General features: G+C 40.8%; 1 long non-coding RNA gene across 2 annotated transcripts in view; it reads right to left on the bottom strand.

Annotated features, from left to right (window-relative positions):
* Positions 1-314: 314 nt before the first annotated feature.
* The window catches only part of LOC308609240, a 29,626-nt gene continuing 18,898 nt past the window's right edge, over positions 315-11,042 (bottom strand). For both annotated transcript variants that reach the window (XR_014014292.1, XR_014014293.1), the window contains exons 3-5: positions 3,009-3,121; positions 2,806-2,906; positions 315-2,303 (exon numbers count right to left, since the gene is read on the bottom strand). This is a non-coding gene — a long non-coding RNA (uncharacterized lncRNA). The remainder of the gene's footprint in view (positions 2,304-2,805; positions 2,907-3,008; positions 3,122-11,042) is intronic.

Below are 11,042 nucleotides of genomic sequence, written 5' to 3'. Positions count from 1 at the left end.
CATATCTAATCTAACTTCATTTCATTTGTCACTTTAATATAATATGGCTAGTGTTTTTCTTCAATATGTATTAAGGGTGATGAGGAAGGAACAGAAGATTACACAGTAAGTGTATTTTATTAGGAAAAAGAAATTTCGGAGGTTATGGTTTGGGTCCAGAAGTATAAAGTAGTTTGTAATTGAAACAGTATTTAAAAGGTTTTGCAAAAGAGAAGAGGATATGTGATTAAATTAAAACTGTTTTAATCTAACATTTAATGATCCTTATCATTTAAAAAATTCCAACTGCTGTTTTTATCTTCTTCAAATTGGACTAGTCCATACAAGAATTAGGAAAGGAGCCTCTTTATCTCTGAATTAGAAGGGACACCAAGAAGAATCCAAACAAACAGGCCTTGCTAAATGACCCCCCATTTACTACAATTACCTTATTTTCCTTAATTTATCATATTCCTCCATGACTGTCCACTCTTCATCACACCTAGCATAAGATACACAAGTCTAACCATTTGCTCATGAAGGATCCCATGTCACATAAAACTTATACCAAATAAATTTGTACGCCTTTCTTCTGTTAATCTGTTTTTATCAGTTTCATTTTCAGACCTAGCCGGGGACCCTAAGAAGGTTGAAAAAATACTTTTTCCTTTCTTACAATAATACATAACATAGACCAATTTGTAGATGACCATTTTATGTCTATTGCCATTAAAGAGAAATTGGCCTATCCCACACATAAATCATAAGCTACCACATACTCTTTCCTTAGCTAACTTACTGAATTCAACATTAGGTTTGTTGAGGACCATAACCAAGCATCCATGAATACATTTTAAGCACACTCTTACCATTTAAAAATGATTCCAGTATTTTTCAACTTCTACGTTATGAGTACAGGATTCTATAAAATTTCTTTCATGATTTGTTATAGGTGGAAATGTGCCAGGGACTCCAAATTTACTATGATTAACATTCAAAATACCTTAAACAAAAGCGTTAATAGGAGAACATATAATAACACTCGTCAGTATGAGATTCCTGTGAAAGACTGTACTTCGGTAACATTCGACCTGGGGCATAAAGTATCAAAAACATAAGGAAAGAAATTTCTCAGGTACATTCAAGTATATCAGGAGCAAGTTGTTTTCCAACATACGTAATTTTCTTAATAATAAATTATCCCTAGTTAAGCATGAGATAAATAACTAGAGAACCTCTTTGGAGCAAAATGTAGTTCTCATTAGTATACATAACCAAGGAAGCAAAAACGTTTTTGGGTGTGATGGATGTGTTCATTATTCTGCGTGTGGTGATCATCTCTCAGGTGGAACATGTCAATAGTTATCAAAGTGTACACTGTAAACAGGGCAGTTTATCTTCTGCCTATTATACTCCTATTAATAAAGCTCAGAAGGAACATACCTGTGTGTCTAGGGCAAAGTAACCAAGGAGGAAAGAGGTTGAGTGATCAGGGCAAAGAGTAGCCTGATCTTGTTCATTGCTGGCCATGCTTGGTAAATAGTTTCATTCTAATTTCAATGGGAAATTATTGGAGAGCTTCAGGCAGGGGCCTGATATGATTTGAATGGTGGAAGGCACTAGAATCACAGATGTGTGAAATTGGAAGAGACAGTGAACTCCCTAAGTCTAGGTGCTCTTAAGAGAGGTCCATAGGTTTCCTTAAACTTCCTGAAGTAGCTGCTAATTTGTGTATGTATGTACAGATATGCACTTTTTAAAAATTAATTTCCACAGTATTCATCAGCTTCTCGAAAAGGTCCTTGACCATAAAAATGTAGGAACTTTTCATTGATTTACCCAGAAATTAGTTAGAGATATCAAAACCTGGAGAAGTACAAGGATGTGTTCAAAATCAGAGGTGGCAGGTTGATGAGGTCATAAGGGGATTATGATGCTGACTACCCTCTCTGGTCCCCTCATCTCTCCCTGCCCCAACCGCTGATTCACAGAATATAGTCATCATAAAAAGCTGGCATACAGCACATGAAGCCAATGTCTGCTGAACCCTGACCCGCTCACGCACACCAACAGGAGAGCGTGCCAATGGTATGGTCCATAAGAGGTGATCAGCCAGCACAACTACTGCAAACAGTCCCTTATGACCCCCCTATGAAACCTGTGTAACTTTCTAAATCACCTATGGGTGTATTACTGTTAAAATCACAAAAGAACAACACATCATAAACAATAATAAGCTATTCCTCTTTCAATATTACTGAGCCTGCCCTGTGCTGCAGACCAGAATACTACAGAATTGGCATTTGACAGCTCTAGTTTTCCTCCTGTAAAGAAACGACAAATGAGTGTATGCTGGATCCTTCCTAGTAGAGATTTCAATAAGGTATAAAAAAAACTTCTTAAACTAGGAGGCGCTATATAGCAAGGTACATTTCACATGAGAAGTTTCACATCATCCTCCTCAGAGATTCCAGTGTAGGATGACAGAAGGTCCTTTTCTCAGCAATCCAGGGGACAAACAGGACCCCCTCAAAATTCTTTATGAAAATGTCGGGCTATTTTTTATAGCTTTAAAAGGTCCCAGGTTACTGAAATAACCCTGCCTTTGCTCAGTCTTGAGCATGAAGAATGTGCCTCCATTGCACCAGTATAAACTGGATTAAAACAATTCAGAAAGTCACCTTTGTAAAAAGCAAGGGGGTAAAACACAAAGTACCCCTGGGAGTTATGTTCCATACCTATCAGATGTGTGAAATCGACTCTAGTAAAATAATGGCCTTTTCTGGGCTTCGAGTTTAAACTGAGTTCAGGGGTGATGGAACTTACCAAATAGGTTGATATTTGAATCGCACCGGCAGAACTCTCCTGATCATCACGATGAACAATTACAGCGACTGAGTATACCTGGATGCGGTGCTAGCCAGACACTAACAAGAGGAAATTCGGTGAGAGACCTGCCTTGAGAGGGGAGCCTATTGTACGGAAGGGGGAAACAGAATCAAAGCACAACTGAGGGCTGTACTGCGTACCTATCAGAAGTGTGAAATCAGTTTCTGATCTTCGTCTGTGCTTGAACTCTGGATCCACACCAAGGCAGTGCACGAGCTGTTGATCGTGCCCTTTGATCTTACCAAACTGTGACCTGAAAAGGAAAGAAAGTATTGTTGAATACCTTGGCCACAGATACAGATTAATTTCCCTAAGTAAGAATTCAGCATGAAAAAAGTAAAAAACAAAAGAACAAAACAAAAACACAGCAGCCTCTTCCTAGTTCTGCAAAAGAAACCCATCCAGCCACTGCCTACACCCTTAGGAGAAATAAGCTTACAGCTACAGATGGTCTGGACTTTATACTGCAAACCCACGGTGATGTAATCCACTGTGACCATTTGGTCACTTCATATGGTAATTTGCTGGCATTGAGGCTTGTGGTCAGAGATACTGATCAGCCTTTCTGCTTCCCTAACCTACTGTCCCTGAGGTTAGTGAAATAAATAAACTGTCAACCCTACATCCACAGATACAGAAATGTTCTCCCACTTATAACTGATTGATTTCCACGAGGCGTGAGCGTCCTGGCCCAAGGGACAAATGACAGTTTGGGTTTTGTTCAGCACTGTCAGTCACGTAGCTATAAACAACTTACAGAAGTGGACTGAGCCACTTCAGTAAGATGCTCTGTAGGGACCAATCTCTATACATATTACAAAACGATCCAGTTTACAGGAGCACACACTTAGTGTGCATGGCTAGAACCTCGATTTATTCAAAGTGGCTAAGGTCTTCAACCATATCCTCATCAAGGTAATTGTGGCCCTAACCCTGACCAATTCCAAACGGACAGAATACACCACAGTGCCTCCTGCTTCAAAACTGGAGGGTCAATGACTATTTGTAAGTGTCTAAATGATTTAACAGCATAACATTAGTAAGAGGCACACAGGATGTGATCCTCAGAGGATCATCCCCCAGATCTCTACAGGGTCCCCCACCCCCACCCCGTCTCTTCCTTCAGGTCTTTATGTCCCCTTCTCAGTGAGGCCTTCATTCAACCTACCTGCAGGTGAAGATCCTTCCCCCGGACCTATTCCCCTTCCCTGTCTTCGTGTGCTGCACAGCACACATCATTATAATACACGTGGTGGATCTTATTGAGCTTACCTTTCAGTCTCCCCCACTAGAATGTGAGCCCCATGTGAGCAAGGACTTTAGGTCTCTTTCGTGTCTGTATTTCCAGCACGAAGAACAGTAGTATCTGGCACATAGTAGGTGCTCAGCAAATGATGAAGGTCACCTTTGGCCACCAGCCCTAATGTTCATGCCATTCCCAGAGCTGACCCTGTTACCTGTACAGTGTGCGTCTTTCAGAATCTCCTCCCTGTATTTACATTCTCACACAAGAGATCATTAAAAATAGATACCCTACGCTTTAATGAAGTGGTTGAATAATTCTACAATACTTAAAACAAAAACCACCTGTTTCCAGTCCTAACTGGAGACACAACCAATTACAGCTCTGTAAATGCAATCAGAATCAACTCTTTTAGGTTGGTGTTTTCACCCATATGACTCAATAACATATTCAAAATATGATTATCAGTTTCGGTTGGCATAGTTTTTCTTGTCATTCTCGTATGCGCTTTTCATAAATAATTTTAAGCAAATTAGATGGAACATAACTCCACTTACCCACTATAGGGGAGGAAAAAACTTCTACACTTCTAAGTTCTACACTTGGCCTTAGAAATTTAAATTAGATTAAGAGGAGGGAAAAAAACAATTTTAATTACTTACATAGGAATGGGAATTTCACAAAAGTTATCTCTGGAAGTGTGGCTCTAAATGGAAATTTTCTTTATAAATGTAAATGTCCTTTAGAAGAGGTAAAGAGTTTCTCCTGCCTCTGTTGGGATTTGGTTGCTTAGCTCAAAAGAATCCACATGCCAAAGTGGCATATTTTGGGGTGACATTCTGAACCCCTTCACCACCCACCAGCTTCAAATATAACCACTTTCTAATTGTTTTTGCTTTTTTGCTACAGTATTTCAAACATATTGACTTCACCCATAAATCCTAAGTTATACACTCCATATGATCTAATGTATCATACACTGTAACAGATAAGGTCTTAAAAATGCCCAAAATACACCATCACTGCATTGAACAAAGGTTACAGTTATTCCCTAATGCCCCATGAAAACATCCATGTCCCATTTAACTGTATTATACCTACCTTCGTAGGTATGAAATGCTATCTCCTTGTGATTTTAATTTCTATTTCCATAATGACTAATGATGTTGAGCATCTTTTCTTGTACTTATTGGCCATTTTCAGAGAGTGTGATGAGGTCAGGCATATTGGCATATTGAATATTTTAAGCTGGAGGAATTTGAGAAACGGCATTTGCAAGGACTTTTTTTTTTTTTTTTTGCGGTACGCGGGCCTCTCACTGCTGTGGCCTCTTCCGTTGCGGAGCACAGGCTCCGGACGCGCAGGCTCAGTGGCCATGGATCACGGGCCCAGCCGCTCCGCGGCACATGGGATCTTCCCAGACCGGGGCACGAACCTGGGTCCCCTGCATCTCCCCTGCATCGGCAGGTGGACTCCCAGCCACTGTGCCACCAGGGAAGTCCCTGCAAGGACTTTTTGATCTTCCTCTGAAGCTGGTCATAAACCCTCATGTGAGCAGTGCCCTCCCTTTACCTGGCGGAAAGGAGCATTCTTATCTCTGAATTAGAAGGGACACAGAGGAATGTGAATGAACAAGACTTGCTAAATTTCCCCCATTTTACTACACTTAACTCATACTCTGTCCTATCAGACCTTCCATGATTTTTCACTCTTTATCAAACCTAAGCATAAAAACACTCAGGTTTATCCATTTCTTCAGGTCTTCATTTTCTTATGCAGGCTCCTGAGTCACATACATTTACATTAAACAAATCTGTATGCTTTTTGTCTTGTTAATCTGTTTCTTGTTACTGGAATCCCAGTAGAGAAGTTAGAAGGGTAGGGAAAAATATTTTTTTCATTTCCTACAAGAATAATGGATTGGCAGCCTGAGAGCCATGTGTGTGTGAATCCATCCTGTGGCACCCTGGTTCACCCTGGCAAAACCACTTAGTTTCTGTGGACCTTGGTTTTCTGGCACAATGAGTACTTATTGAATCTGTGTCTGTCAAGGGAACAGGGACAGAAAAAAGGCTTTGAGTTGCTTCTTTTCATGGGGGAATTGCCGTTATTCCCCAAGGTGCAGAACATGGAAAATAATGAGGAATCAGTCCATAGAGGGGCAGCTGAGACTCATAGGTGAAGGCTTTGTTAGGTAATTCCATCTGTGGAGGAGGTGGAACCTCTCTTTACTTTCCACCCTCAACAAGGTGGGCAAGTTGTGGCAGAGCATGAACACTTTCACCCAACACGTTCCCCCACCAGGTGAAGGCAGCTGGGCTTTGTGAGATTTCCGGTGTTGACCTGAAATGCAAAAAGGCAGCTGCCTGGCCAGAACTGAGCACCTCAGGGCCCTTGTTGTCCTCCTTCTCTTATTGAAATCGAGGGCAGTCATCATTTAGACCCTTAAACTATAACTTGCTTAATAAATAATACTGTGTAACCTGCCTTCACCAATCAAGCTCATCTTAATTGTTCTTGCAAATTGCATACCCTGCAAGCTTCACGCAGCTTAGACAGTATATCACAAGACTCCTTTAACCACCCCCTATAGACAACACCTCTGACTATGGGTTGCTTAGATTTTCAGGAACTTGGAGCGAGTCTTAAGCAGTTCAAACCGGTCAAGACCACCGACCGTTCAACTGGGCCTGCGCAAGTGTCTGATGGATGACTTTTTGGTGTCAGAGGGCCAAAAACTCCACCCTCAGATCATGCTAACACCACCATTTTCTGAACATGCGTCCCACAAAGCAGCATGTAGTTCAGTTGTGTCTGTGCAGAATGATTACTTCACCTTCTTCTTACCTCCAATCAGCTTTCCCCACTCTTCAGACCACCCTGCTTCTTTATCCTCTAAATATCCTGAGTCCCTGGCCTTCAGGGAGGCAGTTTTGAAATTTGTTCTCCAGTCCCCGCACTTGGCTGCTTCACGAATAAGCTCTTTCTCTGCTGCAAACCTTGGCATCTTAGTGTTTGATTTGCTTCACATTGGGCAAACAAATCTGATTCGGTAACATTGCCCTGGAAATTTCTACCACCTCTGCCCAAAAAGTAGAGAATATGTGAGAAAAGGGGCTATGATTCAGAGCCTGAGACAAGGATGGGAGTAGCTGGACAGCTTGTGCAGGTCCTCAGTGGGGGAACAGAATGGAGGCAGAAAATTCTGCGGCGTTAGGGGCAGTCAGCAGGCCAGTTGTGCTGCCGTGTGGTTGATGCAGAGCCCATGGATTTTTAAAAGAAGTGTTTCTTTTAAGGGTGGTTACACTGGGGAGTGGATCTGGACGGGTGAGTTCAGTCTTCCGTAATAGTGAAGATGGGTTGTTTTTTTCCTTAAAAAATAATGAAGTATTTGTCAATGGAAATAGAGAGTCAAAAATATCCTTACACAGTTGTTGAGTAACCCAATACAGTTGACCCTTGAACAACACGGGTTTGAACTACATGGGTCCACTTATACATGGATATTTTTCAGTAGTAAATACTACAATCTACAGGATGCAAAGTTGGTTGAATCCATGGATACAAAACCATAGAAAGAAAAAATAACCATAGATACAGAGGAACCACATACACAGAGGGCTGACTGTAAGTAATAGACAGATTTTCAACTGCAGGGAGGGTTGGCAGCCTTAACCCCCACATTGTTCAAGGGTCGGGAACAACCTGCTGCAATGATACATGCCCCAAATTAACACTTCTTATCTCTGCGTGGTGGCTTCAGTGGTTAACTTCCTTTTCCCCTCTATACTACACTATCTCCATTATGCAAACCTTACTTTTCATGAAGAGCATTTTTTTTTCAAAACGAAGGAAAATATAAATAAAGGTACCAGTCAGGCAGAAAAAACCTGCAAGTCACTGTGACCCATACATCCTCCACCCACCTAGGTGGTGTGGACACCACCTACACCAGCCCTGGGAAGGCTGTGGAAGAGGCGCTGGCTCCCTAGCAGGTCCCTGGCAAAGAGCGGGAGGTGATAAGGCACAGGGAGTGCCTGCTCTTGGGAACTTGCTTCTCACCTGGGATGGGAGCAACTAAGGCTAGCATAACCTCAGGCTTATGAGTGATACCAACTTAAAACATCTTTTTTTTTTTTTTGCGGTACACGGGCCTCTCACTGTTGCGGCCTCTCCCCTTGCGGAGCACAGGCTCCGGACGCGTAAGCTCAGGCTCAGTGGCCATGGCTCACGGGCCCAGCCGCTCCGTGGCATGTGGGATCCTCCGGGACCAGGGCACAAACCCATGTCCCCTGCATCGGCAGGCGGACCCCGAACCACTGCGCCACCAGGGAAGCCCCTAACAACATCTTTTGAAAGTGTACTTGTTTAAACTTCTTTTAGCTCTAAATAGTTTTGTGAATGGTGAATGGTAAAGTTTTCCACTTATTGTTCCATGACAGACATCATCTGCAGATATCATTTGCCCAATGCAAGGAAGGAAAAATAATTATCTTTCTACCCTTCCCAAGTTCTTATATGGGGCCACTATAACAAAAGAGAGATTAACAAGAGAAAAACAAGTTTATTAACATGTGTATCACTTGTGACACATGGAAGTCCCCAGAGTTGAATAAAAGGTTTGGTTAGAACTTGAGTTTACATAGTATTTTAGCAAAAGAACAATATATGTTTAGAGAAGTGATAATGGAAAAGAACCTTGAAATTTCTAGAGTGCCAATTGTGACAAGGGAAATATATGGGAAACTAATATAGATAAGGGCTAGTTGGTAAAGTTTGTTATGTAGATTCCTCTGGTGCTGTTTCCAAATTGAGAAGGTCTAATGTTTTTTCCAGGGATTAACTTTTCTCCTTCCTGGTTGAAAAGGGAAGAGGGACACCTTTGAAAATTTATGTCCTGCTTTTTAGGCAAATAAGGGGAAGGCAGGAAGTTTTTCTTGTAACTACTTCTTTGTATTTGCCCTTCACCTTAAAATAATCCTTATGCCAAAGTGGCACATTTTTAGGTGGCATATTCTGCCACCCTTTGTTACATTCTGTTTATATTTGGTTATTTATATGAAATTTCACATGCATTTTGAACCCTAGACAAATCTGAAAAACAAATGTAGGCTAGATCATTACAGTCATACAAATTAAATAAGTGTAAAATCTGCTATATGCATTTGTTTGCTGTTGGTCATTTATACACGGTTTTTAAAAAAACAGGTTAAATAACCAGGCTCTGTTTATTACTGGGCACTGGAATTTGGAGGAGGATCTTTCAATCATTGCAATCAGTCCCTGTGCTGGGATTTTTTTTAAGACAAACTAGGAATTTCAATTATGATTTTTAAACTTAGAGGTTTTTAGAACTGATGGTTGCCTAACAGTATACGGCATAAGGATGAATTTTTTTTTTTTTATAACCATATACCCTTTACCTAGAACATAAAGGACTGTTATTATTTCCAGTTTTTTTTTAATTTTTTTTTTTTAACCCACATTTGTTTATTTATTTATTTTTGGCTATGTTGGTTCTTCACTTCTGTGCGAGGGCTTTCTCTAGTTGTGGCAAGCGGGCACTCTTCATCGCGGTGCGCGGGCCTCTCACTATCGAGGCCTCTTTTGTTGCTGGAGCACAGGCTCCAGATGCGCAGGCTCAGTAGCTGTGGCTCACAGGCCCAGTTGTTCCGTGGCATGTGGGATCTTCCCAGACCAGGGCTCGAACCCGTGTCCGCTGCATTAGCAGGCAGATTCTCAACCACTGCGCCACCAGGGAAGCCCAAGGATGAATTTTTAACCTAAAGTTATAGCTCCATTTCCATGTGTGTGTTAATAGTATGAAAAAGCAAACCCCAAACTTTTAGGGTCTTTCTGCAAGTGATGGGAAAAGTAGTGGTCAGTGTTTTTATCTGTTTATAGATCTATGAAATAAGAGGATAATGCAACAATTAAGTTTTTTAAAGAAATAAAAATTTAAGAACAATCTAAGAAAAAGCTTCTTTTTCAAAAGGAATAAACTACTGAGGAATAAACGCAACCAAAGAAGTGAAAGACATACACTGAAAACAAGAAAACACTGACGAAAAACTTTAAAAAATACACAAATGTATGGAAACATATCCTGTATTCATGGATTGGAGGACTTAATATTGTTAAGATGTCAATAGTACCCAAAGCTATCTACACATTTAATGCAATCCCTATCAAAATCCCAACAGCATTTTTTACAGAAATAGAAAAATTCTAAAATTCTTAAGTAATTTCAAGAGACCTCCAAATAAACAGTCTTGAAAATGAACAAAGCTGGAGGTCTCACACTTCCTGACTTCAAAACTTAAAACAAAAGGTGTTACACTAATCAAAGCAGTGTAGTACTGGCATGAAGACAGACATGTAGACCAATGGAGAAGACTAGAGGGCCCAGAAAACACCATCTTGTATATGACCAAATGATTTTCGACAGGGTGCCGATACTGCTCAATGGCAAAACAGTCTCTTCAACAATACTACTGGGCCAATTGTATAACCACATACAAAAGAAAGATACCATATACTAAAATTAACTCAAAATATATAAAAGAACTAAATGTAAGAAGCAAAACCATAAGACTCGTAGAAGAAAACAGGTGAAACTTTCTTGACAGTAGTTTTGGAATTTCTTGGATATGACATGAGAAGCACAGGCAGCTGTGGACAGGGAATGTTGCCTGCCATTCCACTAAACAAAGAATGTTGCCCACCATTCCAGTTCTACAGGGATCAAGCCATCAGCCACTGCAACCACCCCTTGAAGGTGCACCCTGAGGGAAATTCAGGATGGAGAAAAACAGGAAGCATTCTGCACTTTGGAAACTGGCCCTAGATAATGAAGATAAGGAATAATTTCAGTGAGCCAAGATTCTTGCATCTTCCCATACATAGAAAAGCGCTAAAATCATTAACTTCA

This window comes from Mesoplodon bidens (assembly GCF_964165515.1).
Source record: "Mesoplodon bidens genome assembly, chromosome: X".
In the NCBI taxonomy this organism is placed as follows: Eukaryota; Metazoa; Chordata; class Mammalia; order Artiodactyla; family Ziphiidae; genus Mesoplodon; species Mesoplodon bidens.
This window is presented reverse-complemented; position numbering and strand designations above follow the sequence as displayed.